We start from the raw sequence: 14,335 nt of genomic DNA on the forward strand, positions 1-14,335 counted from the left end.
TGAAATAACAAGTGGAGTGTCCACACTACCAAATCCATTATTCCAAAATAACGCACTGGTTATTTCAAAATATGTACTTCTGCGTTCCACGAGGAATAACAATTATTTCAAAATTGTTGTTTCAAAATAGCATGAGTGTGGATGCTTATTTCAATAGCTGCTGCTATTTCAAAATAATTGGCCCCACGAGACCTCTCACAGCTGCACTTGTGGCAACATCTGCCACCTCCACTGCTCCCTTTCTCCTGTAGAGCTCCTAAAGCAGCAGGCTTCAGGAGAAGGGCTTGTGGCATAAGGACAGCCTTGCCAGCCCCATGCCACACTGTACCGTTCAAGGAGCCATGGCAGACCCCAGTGCTCCCTCTGAACTCCCCATGGCTGCCAGCACTCGCACAACTCCCTCAGCTGTCCTTGGCCAGAGACACAAATGAGCACCAGCTGGGACTGGCATGGAGATCCTGGGTCTCCAGATTCCAGGGTAAGGCTGAGGAGACCAGCCTCCAGGATCTAAACACCAGAAGGTACAACACCAATGTCTACAGCTGGATGGGACACATATGGACCCTCGACATGGGTGGACACATGTGAATCCTTGACCAGGTCTGCATGAACATCAAAGAACTGCAGCAGGCCTATAACAAGGCCAGAGAGAAGAGCGGACATTCTGGGGTGGCACCACACATGTGCCAGTACTATGAACAGCTCGATGCCATCCTGGGAGGGGTGCTGGTCACCTCCCCTCCCACATTGTCATCAAGTCTGGCCAGAACATGCCTGGCATCAGCTTCTATGTGGGTGGTGTTGTGGAAGATGACGATGTCGAAATGGAGGAAGAGGGGAAGAAGGAAGAGGAGCAGGCCAGCCAGGCAACCATCCCCACAAGCCAGGAGCAGCTCCTCACCCTGGAGCCAGTCCCTCCACCCACGCTGTCTCCCAGGCTTTAGAGGAACCTGGAGAAGGCATTTAAGGTGAGTCCTATAACTTTTCTTATATACATGCGGGGGCAGGCTGTGGGCTGCACACTCCCTTCTTGATCTACTTGGCCTTGGGGGAGGAGAGGGTAGGGGAAGGTCACACAACAGTCTGTTTCTGTGGGTGCACATGGAGAGCCAGTCAGGAGTACTCACCTCCATGATGCCCTCACACAGAAAACTTTGGTCCTTCTCACAAGGTTCCTGGAGAGGCCTGTCTTACTCCGGCCTCTGTAGTGGGACACCACTAAGGAGGCTGAGGTCATGGAAACACACAGCAGCGCTGCACACGGCACAGACTCATGCCTGCAGTTAGGTAGCATCAGCTCCCAGTCAAGAGCAGGGATGTAATAGAGATTGATCCCCTGCATGTGAACCTGCTGGGGGAGGAGGAGGTGAGGACCCCAATAGCACTCTCTCTGACAAACAACCTCTACAGCTCGCAGACACCTCCCCCAACAGCCCTTCCACTCCTGTGGGAAGGGATAGAAGTTCTCTGTCTACAGGATGCCGCTAGTGCTGGACCAGCCACGTGTGGGACATAGAAGGAGGTCGAGCTGCCCCATCCCCTCCTCCCACTCACAGGCTCCTGGCTTGGCCAGCACCTTCCAATGCCTGCTTTTCTCCAGGCCGTGGATGTAGCAATGTTCCCCTGGGACATCCATGTCAGTGCACGAAAGTTAAGGAAGGATGGCCTTGCTTGAAGCACATTGCCGTCATCTGAACGGAGACCTTTGGTGTTAGCTCAGAGATTAGGGCAAGGCTTTATACACAATGTCTCATGGGCTGACTGCTTTTGTAACTTTTCTTCACAGCTGGGCCAGCTGTGAGCATGGCACATCCACCACCTCCCATGCCATACTCCACAGGATCCACTGAAGGTAACACACCCAGGAAAACCTTCTGTGGGAGTGGATGTCCAGTCTGTTGTCTGGGGGGCTCAATGACAAGTGCCAGGATTGGTAGCTGGGAGGAGTGTCAGGCTGACTGGGAGCAGTGGAAGGCTACCTGGGACCAGCAGTCAAGCCAGCACTTGGCCATGTGCTCCCCCCTCACCTCAGTGATGGAGCATCTCAGTGATGGAGCACATGGCCTAGTACATGGAGTGAGACACTGGCCACCTCTCCACCCCCACCCATACCCCTGGGCTTCCCCTCATAGCCCCTCCAGGGACTGCCCAGCTCCCCTGAACATGGGATGGTAGGACTTCAACTGCAGTTAAAGCTTCACAAGCTGACCGAGGCAGGTGACAGTCTCAGCCCTATGCCTGAGCCCCTCCCCTCTCCACATCTCTCCTCCATTCCAGTTTCTTTCCCCTGTTTTATATTTGCCAAATAAAGAGACATGTTTGTTAACAAAAAAACCCTTTGTATTTGCTCTGCAGGGGAGGAGGAAGATGGAAAAGGAGGGCAGGGGAAGGGAGTGTGAGAAAGGAAAAGCACACAGGGGCAATGCAGTGATCCCTTGTGGAGAGACGTGGGGGAGAGTCTCACAGGTGGCCTTGTCTGAAACTCTTCCTCAAGGACTCCCAGATGAGCACTGCCACTTCATGTGCTCGTGGAATTGCAGTGGTGTCCGTCTGCTCATAAGCCCTGGCCAGCCATTCAGCCTTTGACCCACACCCTGGCAGGAAAGTCTCCCCCTTGCTTTCACATAGGTTGTGGAGCACACAGCAGACTGCCACCATGAAGGGGGTGTTGCACTTGCTGAGCTCCTGGTGGGTGAGAATGCACACTCCATGACCATGCGGCACCTGCTCAGCCTGGTATTGAAGTTTCCCTTGGTGGGTTCCAGGCTGCCCACATAGTCCAGGGCAACAATGGATAGGCTGCATCACTCAGGATGATGATTGGTATGTTCATGTCCCCAACCCAACAAAGAAGTGCTGACGTGCATCTTCTAGAACAGGCAGGAGTTTCGGAAGATGCACGTGTCATGCGCCTTCCCCAACCACCCGAACTTGATGTCCATGAACCAGCCCTTGTAGTCCACCAGGTCCTGCATCACCGAAAAGTACCCTTTCCTGTATATATAGTCTGAGGCATGGTGGTTGGGAGCCAAGATAGAGATATGAGTTCTGTCTATACCCCCCAACAGTTTGGGAAGTCCAGGGTGGCAAAGCCATCAACAATTGTGTCAATGATGCCCAGAATGGCTACCTGCAGAAACACAGCCCTGACTGTGGATTTTCCCATGCCAAACTGATTCCCAAAGGAGCGGTTGCTGTTCAGCATGGCGAGCTTTCACATGGCTATAGAGACATGCTTCTGCAGGGGGATGGCGGGTCACAGTCAGGTATCCTGTTACCTGAGGGCAGGGGTAAGCCATTTGCAGAACTCGAGGAAGGTGGCCTTCCACATGTGGAGGTTCTTTAGACACTGCTGATTGTCCCATTACTGCAAGATAATATGGTCCCACCAGTAAGAACTGGTCTCCCTCCACCAGAAGTGTCATTCCATGGTGTCCAGGAAATTGAGGGTCATTTGCAGCAGCAAGAGCACCAGGACCTGGGTGAAGAAGTCCTCTGGTTCAGGTTGCTCATTGTCATGCTAAAGTAGCATGCGGAAAGTTCAGATGAACGGCTCCATGAGGTGCAGCATAAGGCCTGTGAGCCTGGTGCTGATTTGCAGCATCTCTAGCTCCATGAATTAAGTGCTGTGGCATCCGCAGGGCACACAGTGAGTGTTTAGTGTCCCTCTAGGGGTTAGGCAGTGGAGGAGTGGTGTGTGATGTGGCCATAGAGAGGAGCCCCTGAAAGCATGTGTGTCAGCTTACCTGACTAAGCAGCCACAAAAAGTGCCTACCCTCCTAATTCTGACCTATTTCAATGGTCCCCCATAGTGTGAACACACTGTTTAAATTGTGTTATTTCAGGAGTTATTATTTCAATTTTACTTATTTTGAAATTATTTCCTAGTGTAGACATTCCCTACATCAGCTATCTAGGTCAATTTTGACAATGAGAGTTAAGTTCTTAAATCACCGAGGCATTTTTAAAAAAAATTCTCTAGATGACAACAGGATGCAAGTTTTAATACTGACAGCTATAACAACATGGCTTGATGGCTTTAATACGGCAACAAGGCATTCAAATATAACATGTCAAGAAATCTCAGTTGTTGATAGCTTCCCAAATGAAACCACTTTGGAGTGATACAAATATAATTATTCCAGATATAACCCACCCGTACAAACACTATTTGGCTATTCTCATAAAGGAACCCAGTGATTCTTGATTGCCCTGAACAATGTTTAGTCATTTTCATTATTGCAAAATGAGTTTGAAGTGATTTTAAAGTTTTATTTAACCACATTAGTACACATTTACATCCACTTTGCCATTACTTCATGTTGGTATAAATGAATACATAAGGGCTGTGTCTAGACTGCCAAGTTTTTCCGCAAAATCATCTGCTTTTGTGGAAAAACTTGCCAGCTATCTACACTAGCCGCTTGAATTTCCGCAAAAGCACTGACGATCTCATGTAAGATTGTCAGTGCTTTTGCGGAAATACTATGTTGCTCTCGTTCGGGCAAAAGTCTTTTTCTGAAAAACTTTTGCGCAAAAGGGCCAGTGTAGACAGCAGAGATTTGTTTTCTGCAAAAAAGCCCCGATTGCGAAAATGGCGATCAGGGCTTTTTTGTGGAAAAGCGTGTCTAGATTGACCATGGACGCTTTTCCGCAAAAAGTGCTTTTGCGGAAAAGCGTCCTGCGAATCTAGACGCGCTTTTCCGAAAATGCTTTTAACGGAAAACTTTTTCATGAAAAGCATTTCCGGAAAATCATGCCAGTGTAGACGTAGCCAAGGTGCAAGGTAATGAAAATTTGGGCCCTCAGTTTTAGTTCTAGGTGGTAGAAGCACGGGCTCATTTTGATAAAACAGTGATTACTTTACATGCTTTTACTTATTGTACATTGATATTGTATTATTGACAGCCTGGAACACCAAACGCTCTTTTTTTATTTTACACATGAATGTAAGTAGATAAGTTCAAATTTCTAAGATCCATCTAGCTCAGTATCCTCGCTATGACAGTGGGTAACACTACGTCTACATCTATACTGCGCTGTTTTGTGCAAGAAATATGCAAATGAGGTGAAGCGTGGAATATCGCCATGCCTCATTTGCATAATTAATGAGCGGCCACTTTTTGTGCATAAACCCCTCTATGCAAGAGCCATTCTTCCTGAAAAAAAGTGGAAGAACAGCTCTTATACAAAAGGGGTTTTTTGCACAAAATGGAGCCGTATAGACGGCTCCTTTTTGTGCAGAAGTCTCTTGCACAAAAAGTGGCCGCTCATTATTTATGCAAATGAGGCATGGTGATATTCCACGCTTCACCTCATTTGCATAGTTCTTGTGTAAAACAGCGCAGTATAGACGTAGCCTACATGTGTCAGAGGAAAGTATAAAAGTTTCATAGTAAATTGAGGCGAAGTAAACTGTCCTTCAGTGGTGGCTCTGGGCTGTTTTAAATTCACTAGAAACATGTTAAATGTGTTTCTTTCCATACCCACCAGCAAAAAAATAAAATATTAAAAAATATCCTTCAAATATTGTGATGGTCTTTCCACTTTGTGCACATCCTTCCTCAAAAGTCATCATAACGATGCCTCTCTGCTAGGATGGAGAGCACATCTAGATGGTCATGTAGCTCAGAGTAAATGAACATCACAAGAGATCATATTATACATCAGTCTCCTTGCACTCAGGGAAGTTGGATACACCTGTCCACCATTTTTACCAATAATCAAGGACAAACATATAAAATTCATAACAGACCACATATCATGCCCGTTTTATGTCAATTGGCAAAGAGAAGCAAGATTCACCCCATCCTGGATGCCAAGATTGAGTGTATATACACTGTATCTACTGAATCACATCTGTCCACATGTTTGTTGACTTCATCAAATAATTTTAATAGATTGGAGAGGCATGATTTCTCTTTACAAAAGCTGTTGACTCTTCCCCTACAAAGCATGTTTGTTTATGTGTCTGATAATTTTGTACTTGAAACTATAGTAAAAAAATGTGCCTGTTACCAAAAAGGGATGTAAATGGCCTTGATACCAACTAGACACTGAGCTGTTGATCACTACTTATTAAGCCCAACAATCTAGCCAGCTTTCTATCCTCTTTATAATCCATTGATCTAAGCCATACTTCTTTAACTTGCTGGCCAGAATATTGTGTTAATCTATATCAAAAGCCTTCCTAAAATCAAGGTGTATCATATCTACTACTTTCCCCATATCCACAGAACCAGTTATCTCACCATAGAAAGAAAAAGAAAATCTGATAATCTCAAACCAATGGACAAGATCTGTCTGTTTGTGTGACCTCAAATATATTTCACCAGTGACCTCAAATATAGCAGACTATATCTTAACATTAAAGTTCTAGGCTACCCTTATCACTATTAGGCTATGTCTACAATGAGGAGCCATTTCTGGATATCGGAAGTATCCCAGAATAGCTATTCCATATCTTTTGAGCGTGCTCATTATTTCAAAATATAATGGGCTCACTATTCCGACATCCCTGTAAACCTCGTGCCACAAGGGTTAAGGGACTTTTCAGAATAGCACTTTATTTAAAAATTACCTCAAAATAAGCTATGCAAATTGCGTAGCTTATTTCTAGGTAAGAGTGCAGTGCAGACACACCCTTTTAGTCCATCTAGCAGCCATCATGCCTTTCCATTCCCAAATAAAGTATTATTCCATTTTTGCCACCCTCTGATGATGAGATTTCTCATGGGGCTCTGAAATCTCTATCTGCCAGTCAAGTAGTTTATGGCAGTTTAGAATTGCATTCTGGTTCTTAAAAGCCTTATAAGACCAACCTGCTCATTTCTCCATATATTAATAAAAACTGCATTCCTGATGTCCATGATGTCACTGTGATATGTTGGGGAAATAAGGGGTCTTATGGCATGCATCCCTTTCTTAGTATTTTAAGGACAAGGCCACATTGCAACCTCATCCTACATTTTTACCTAAAGTTTCCCCCAAGTTCTATATTAACCAACCCATTCACCTACCAGTCTTCAACCCTAAACCTCACCTAGATAAATAATATGCACTGTGGCACCCCCAAGTGGTGGACCACACATCCCAAAGAACTACAGTTACTGAACAGAGATGAATGAACATTGCTATGTCTCTCCAATCAATCAGATGTGCAACAGGCTCAAGCGCACCGAAGTGGAGCACCAATAGGGACAAACATCTCAAAGGCATACTGTTACTACATAGGCTGAAAGTAATAATTTCTTCTACCATCTCATAGAGTTTACTCATAACAATAGGTAAAATAACTTTTCCTGGTGGAAATATACTTTGAATTTGTCCCTTTTTAAATACAGTCCTTGATGGGATGCCTTTTTACCTCTTTATCACTAATGGCTGAAGATATAAAAGGCAAGAAAATGAAGGAGCAGAAAAATCGGACTACAAATCATTGGGTAGAGAAAGGAGCAGATTATTGAAATTTACTATAGACAGTACTTGGTAAGAAGGCAACCCATTCTCACAAAAGGCAAGAGTCAGATATACTTATTCACACTGAGTAGTACCTTAACTGTGAAGCTGTCCCACTGAAATAATTTTACAGATCCTACTGAAGTCAATGGAAACATGATTTTATCCATAGTCCTTATTGGTTGTTAGACTGTGCTGAAGCTTTGGAAGGCAGACCATTGACTAGGCACTTACTATCTGATAGCAGCAAAGTACAAAAATGACATATATCAATGCAAATGTGCAAAACACTCAGGTATATATACCCTCACATGAAGACAATTTGACTTCTATTATGAAAGGATTTAAATCATATGCCAACATATAGATTCTTGTCCAAAACCACTACTGAGTACCATATGCTGCTTGCTTTATTCACCCATGTAATCCCTTTGACATAAGATACCTTCACATATAAGAGTATTTTCTACACAACTCTAAATTCTGGCTCACCCTCAACAACACTTACTTGTTTGCAATCCTGGTATTATTTTATGACAAAGGACAGAGTTGCAGAGTTGGATTTATTTGGGCAACATGAATTTGGTGAACTGATGGATTTGTTTAGTGAAGATGAGTGCTTTGTTGGAATATGGAAGTGATTGGTTTTGTTGGTGGAAAGTTGTAGATTTCTTTTGGTGAGGAGTTAGTGGTGATGAAGAACAAATGGATTTGTTGTAGCAGGGGTAGGTATCCTGTCTCTCTCTGTATATCTTGAGCTGTTGAACATTATATACATGGTGAATGCGTACTATGGTCTCCCCTGTACATTCACTATGATTGGTTATCCTGAGTTGTCATAAACAACGAGAAGTCCTGTAGCACATTATAAACTAAGAAATTTATTGGAACATAAATAAATCTCCTGAGTTGTCCTGTTCATCAACTTGCACCTTTTCACCTCTCACTTACATGCAACTTTTAATATGATTGCTTTTAGAATATCAAAGGCACTCAAATAAGATGATTTTAAGTATGGCATAACAGCATAGGAAATAGATAGGTAGATGGCTGACAGGAAGATGCAACAGACTGCACCTGGCCAGTGTAGGATCAAGTCCAATTTTTGTAAAATCAAACAAAGTATCAGTATGGTAAGGGCAAGAGGAGGTAATACTGAATATGAGATTTTTCAGAAGGAAACAGCGAGGGGGTGGGAGCAAACTTGACGAGATGTGAGGTCCCATAAGGTTGTGTTGCACTCTTGGAATGCAGCAAAATTACCTGAAAGTCATCCAATGTGGGCAGCAGAGGATTCCTCCAAGATGGGCCTGCCTTGTAGGCAAGATATATTTAATGGTGAGGTGGGGCTGACAAGGTGCAAGAAAGTGGCATTCTATGATATGGAAACAGGGTGACAGACTGGAGAGTGAAGAATGGAGAATAATGTACTCTTCCAATCCTTGGCTGGCATAGGAGTCCCAAGGATATTACTTTTCTATCCATGGTAATTTAGAACTGTTCTGTGGCTTCTCTAGCTTGTGCTGAAGGTTTCTTTGGGCCCCTATCTTCCTTGCTGGGGCAGGATTGCAGGTTTAAAGGCACCCTTGTCTCAGTGCAGCTAATGAGTTAAATTAAGTATATTTTAAACATTTGTTGGAATAAGGGACACTATATCTGATAAAAACTTATACAACTAACCTTAGTGTCTTGGAATTGTGTTCTGTTTCTGACTGTTTAAAATTTAGAGAAGCGAGGTGGGTTAGATAATATCTTTATTATATCTACTTCTGTTGGTGAAAGAAAAAGCATTCCAACTATACAGAGTTTTTCTTTAGGTCTGGGAAATGTACTCAGAGTTTCACAGCTAACTACAAAGTGGTACAGATTGTTTAGAAAGTTTGTATAGCTTCCACATAAACAAATGAAAGAAATCAAAAGACCAAGAAGAGAACTTTACAACTGACTCAGATTGCAGCTGAAGTCCCCTATTTATCATTCAGATGTTATAAAGTTTTCAAGGTTTGGAACCAAGAAGGAATTGGAAGATTCTAGACATAGATGACTGAGACTACAAGAAGTCTAAACGATCTGGCAAAAGGTGGGGACTGGAAAATATATTACTTTGTGTCCTAATTTGGCAATAAGTGACTAATTATGTATCATTTCCTAAAGTTCAGGAACTGGACTTGGAACTGCATGTGTGTCACAAGGAAGGACAAGTATTTGTATTTTCTAAGTTGGAAAGTTTATCATATAGATATGTGTACCAGACACTGTAAATGCAAAGACCAATTGATTATACATAATTTGATCTGATTGTTCTTACTATTAACTTGTTCTCAGTCATACAAATTTAAGGTATTGTATTCTCTAAATTGACATTAGCTCTTAATTAATAAAAGATATAGTGCCAGATGTTAAATACTATAAGTAAAACAAATGGATTACAGCTCAATACTCCAATGTGTTATATTACAGAAATCAGAGTTCGAACAAGCTATTTAGATCATATAGTCCAGGGATAGGCAATATTTTTTGCCCAGGGGCCACATCAAATATTTTTGAAGTAGCCCCAAACCACCTCGGAAGAGTCAGGACCTAAACGGGAAGGGGCAGGGCTACCCCCAGACCATGATTGGTCTGGGGGTGGGAGAGCCCCTTTGACCCCCCTTCCCACTAGGCACCCATGTGGGAGGCTGGAAGAGGCTTGGCACGCTCCCTCACCCCCAGGCCAATCAAGAGCCTGTGGTGCTTTGAAGTGCCGCAGGCTCCTTGTAGGGCAGGGCAGAGCAAAGGAAGTTTCATGCAGCTCCCCTGCCCCCAGGCCCTGATTGGCTTGGGGCAGGGGAGCACACGAAGCCTCCTCCACTTTCCCCCCCACCCTGAGAGCAGTGCATGGCACTTTGAAGAGCCACATGCTTCTGGCAGGGTGGGAGGAGGCTTTGGGCACTCCTCTGCCTCCAGGCCCTGATTGGCCTGGAGGTGGGGGAGCAGCAGGGCCTCCGCGGGCCAGATTCACCTGCTTGGTGGGCCGGATCCAGCCCACGGAGGCCCTTTTGTCCTCCCCTGATCTAATCTATCTCCATACAAATTCAGGAACATTCCCTAAAATATATTCTCTGGTGCTTTATTCTGTCTAGTATCAAAAGCCCCTAAGTGAAGGGCTTCTTGTACTTTCATTTGGAGACAATTCTACAACATAATACATACCACACTATCAAGGTTTTCTGATGGCCAACATGCATTTTATTTTTCTTAATTTCATCTCATTGATCCTGGTTATACAAAAGTGTCCTCCTTTACATAATAGTTCCCAATTCTTGGCATGGAAACCTATAAATATTTGTTGAGTCTTATCATATTCCCTTCTAGTCATCTCTTAGGCTACGTCTAGACTACAAGCCTCTTTCGAAAGAGGCTTTTTCAAAAGAATCTTTCAAAAAAGCTTCTTTAGAAAGAGAGTAGGTTGTTAAAAGCAGTCTGGATGCTCTCTTTCAAAAAAGCACTGTTTGCATTCAATAACACCTTTTTTCGAAAGAGCACTTAAAAAAAAGCGTTATTCCTCAAAAAACCTGTCACGTTCTTTCGATTTAATTTCAAAAGAACATGGCAGCAGTCTAGACGCAGGTGAAATTTTTTTGAAAAAATGCCATGTTTTTCGAAAAACCCCTGTAGTCTAGACACACCCACAATAATAGTATACATATTTAGCACTTAACATCTTTTCTTGCAAGGCTTTCTCTCCAACTCCCTTACCATTTTTGTTTTGTTTGCTAAGTTCTCTCCAGTTTATTGGGGTATTTCTGATAATGTAGGACTAAGGACTGAAGTTCATATACTTATGGCAAGAAATTCAAATAGAAAGGGCACAAGAAAGACGAAATGGTGTATCCTTAATCAGTATAATGTGAATTCGAAAGGTAAGTGAGAGAGTCACTCAGTAGAGTAGAAATATTCAATAGCAATTAAAAAGAGGAATATCCATGAGCATCCACATTTTTCTGGCATTCCAAACAATCAAGGCTCTTGAAAGGCTCTTCCAAAAGAGGAGATTTTTCCAAAATTTGGCCCAGTGTAGATGGGCCAAATTTAAAAAAAGCCTCTTCTGACAAAATTATCGGAAAAAGGTACGCAAATTGAGTGCAATTTGTGTACCTTTTTCCGATAAAAAGCAAAAGTCTATACATAGCCTTAATTCATGTCTCGGGCATAATTCTATCGAGTTTAGTGGGCACTGAATCTGAAATATAATGCTTATTTCCATGAATAGCCCCATAATCTTCATGCTTCCTACTGAAATATGGAATATAATAGGCTAAATTCTTCTTTGATAGAAGCAGTTCTGTAGGTCAAATATAAACATGAATCAGTCAGAAAACTAAGTCAAGTTGGTGAATTTCATATTCCACCTCCAACCTTTTTAAGGGATCTACTATGATTCTGTACTCATTCACAATCCTTCTGAGTGTTAACTGCTTCCTCTGTTTTTAGTCATATCTGAAAATTTAATGATCTTATGTGTTATACTAATTAATAGTGTTTTACAACTTCAAAATGCTGTACAAAAATTAACTAATTAATTCTCACAACATCCTGTGAAGTAAATAATTATTCCCATTTTTACAGAAGAAGGTAACTGAGACACAAGCATTTAGTAATTTGTTCTAGGTCAAGCCCAGTGATAGATAGAGGAGTGGCAATCAGGACTTCCTGGTATGCAGTTACTTCCTTGTTTGATTTTGACTGTGTAAGGTAAATTTAGAGATTGCGATAGTTTAAATTTTGTCCCACAGATATAGTAGGAAAATAATATAACAGTTTTGAAATAACGATAGCTCATGTAAGGGGTTGAACAGCACCAGTTCTGTAATGTATATTGTTGAACTGGAGATGATAGTTAATTTATCTAAAAGCACAATTTGTATTTTCACTGTTGTTAAAATCATCATTATTTACAGGTAACTAATCACTTTGAGTTCTCTCCTGGCAAGTCACCACATATAGGAAAGGTGTAGTAATTACTAAAAAACCCTCAAAAACTTTAAATACAGAACAACCATGAGATGGGAGCTTACTATAAAGTAGGAATACCAGAAAGAAGGTAGGTTTCCTTCAAGAAGGAGTGTGGGATTTTCAGTTTTAAATTCTGAACTCAATGTACAGTACAAATCAATAGACATGGGTATGCAAAATTTTATGGATATACTAAATAAATAGTATGGATATACTAAATAAAAAGCCTTGCAACCACTTTCTCCTGCAAAGCATCCTGTGTGGAAATTCAGTTCTTCAAAATGAGTGTCCTGGTGGGCACTTCACTGTAGATGTTTAGGCACCCCAACGTTTATAATCAGAACTTTTTAGTAGCGGTATTCCCCCGGGTTGCCGGCATGGCACCACCCACCAGCAAGCGTGCTGACATGCATGTGCCATCAACCATCCCCACAGTTCTTTCTCAACCACTCCTGGTTTGGTCGGAACACAGCTGCACTCCATGCTAGAATTCAGTTACAGTAGTGTTAGTAATTCGAGTTTAGAGTTTAAAATAGTTTATTCACAGTTTTCCCCCCTCCCCCCACCCTCTAGTGTTAGTTAAAAAAAAAGTTTTTTTCTCTTTAGTTACTATAGTATTTGGATAGGCATGTCAGGCTCACCAGGATTTAAACGGTGTATGATGTGAAGAATGTCTATACCCATTTCAGATGGGCATGCCCAGTGCGTTAGGTGCCTGGGCCAGGGCCATTCTCCAAAAAAAATTCATCATTGCAAAAATCTGTCAGGTAGGTTGTTAAAAGCAAGGGAGCTATGGCTCAAGCTCCTCACTATGGAGAATGTGGAGAGATCTGCCTCAGAACTGGCACCGACTGTGTCGCCCCTCCCATACCCTGTGGTCTGAAAAAGAAGAAGACTGCCTCTGTGCCATCTGTACTGAAGGCTCTGGCACTGAGGAAATCGGCACCCAAACCACCATCAGAGACTCTGGAGAAAGGGCAACCGGCACTGACCATACAACTACCCGCTCAATCTGTACCAATTGTATGCACCGAAGGTTCCCCAGTACCGATGACATTTAAGGCGTGTAATGAACCAGTGGCTTAGTGGTCACAGGCCTCCACACTGACGGTACCCATCCTTTTTTCCATCAAGACCACTTACCATGCAACAGGACTTAGTGGTCACGTCAGTACCGGGCACACCTGTCTTCAGCTCCAATGCTATGCCATCATCAGCGAGGCTGAGTAGATTGGCGATGCCTGTAAGTGCTGTACCTCACTTTTCCAGTGACAGTGAGGACAACCAGGAGATTCCCTTTTCACTATGCCACTCATCTCCAAAACCAACCTCCCAGTTGCTGCAGCAGCAACAGCTAGTGCAAACCCAGATATGGCAGCCCTTTCCATGGCTCCCTCCGATCCCATTCCCACAACCTTGGCTGGGATGGGATCCCTGGAGCACCATGAAGGCCCAGGTGCCATGACCAGTGATAGCGAGACCTCAACCATGGGCACCCACCCCACTTGCACCCACAGTATCAGAAGTGACACAGGACAACGCTGAAGACATGGACGATACCCAAGAGGGAGGATACATTACCTTTATCCCATATTTCTTTATTGTCCCTGGACAAATCCATAATGCCTCTGCCTCCTACTATGGGTGATGACTTTAAGTTCTTTCAGGACTTGTACAAGAAGGTGTCTGACTCCCCTGATACATCACTGGTCAAGGTCCCTAACACTCAACATAAACTAGCTGCTATATTACAAGCCTCGCCTTCAGTGAAAATAGCCCTGCCGGTCAATGAGGCCATACTTGACCCAGCAAAGATTTTGTGGCAGACTCCAGCTTCCATCACCCCCACCTCAACAAGGGCAGATTTTAGATTTAGAAGACG

The sequence above is a fragment of the Pelodiscus sinensis genome, chromosome 2 (assembly GCF_052426305.1).
Source record: "Pelodiscus sinensis isolate ZL-2025 chromosome 2, ASM5242630v1, whole genome shotgun sequence".
NCBI lineage: Eukaryota > Metazoa > Chordata > Testudines > Trionychidae > Pelodiscus > Pelodiscus sinensis.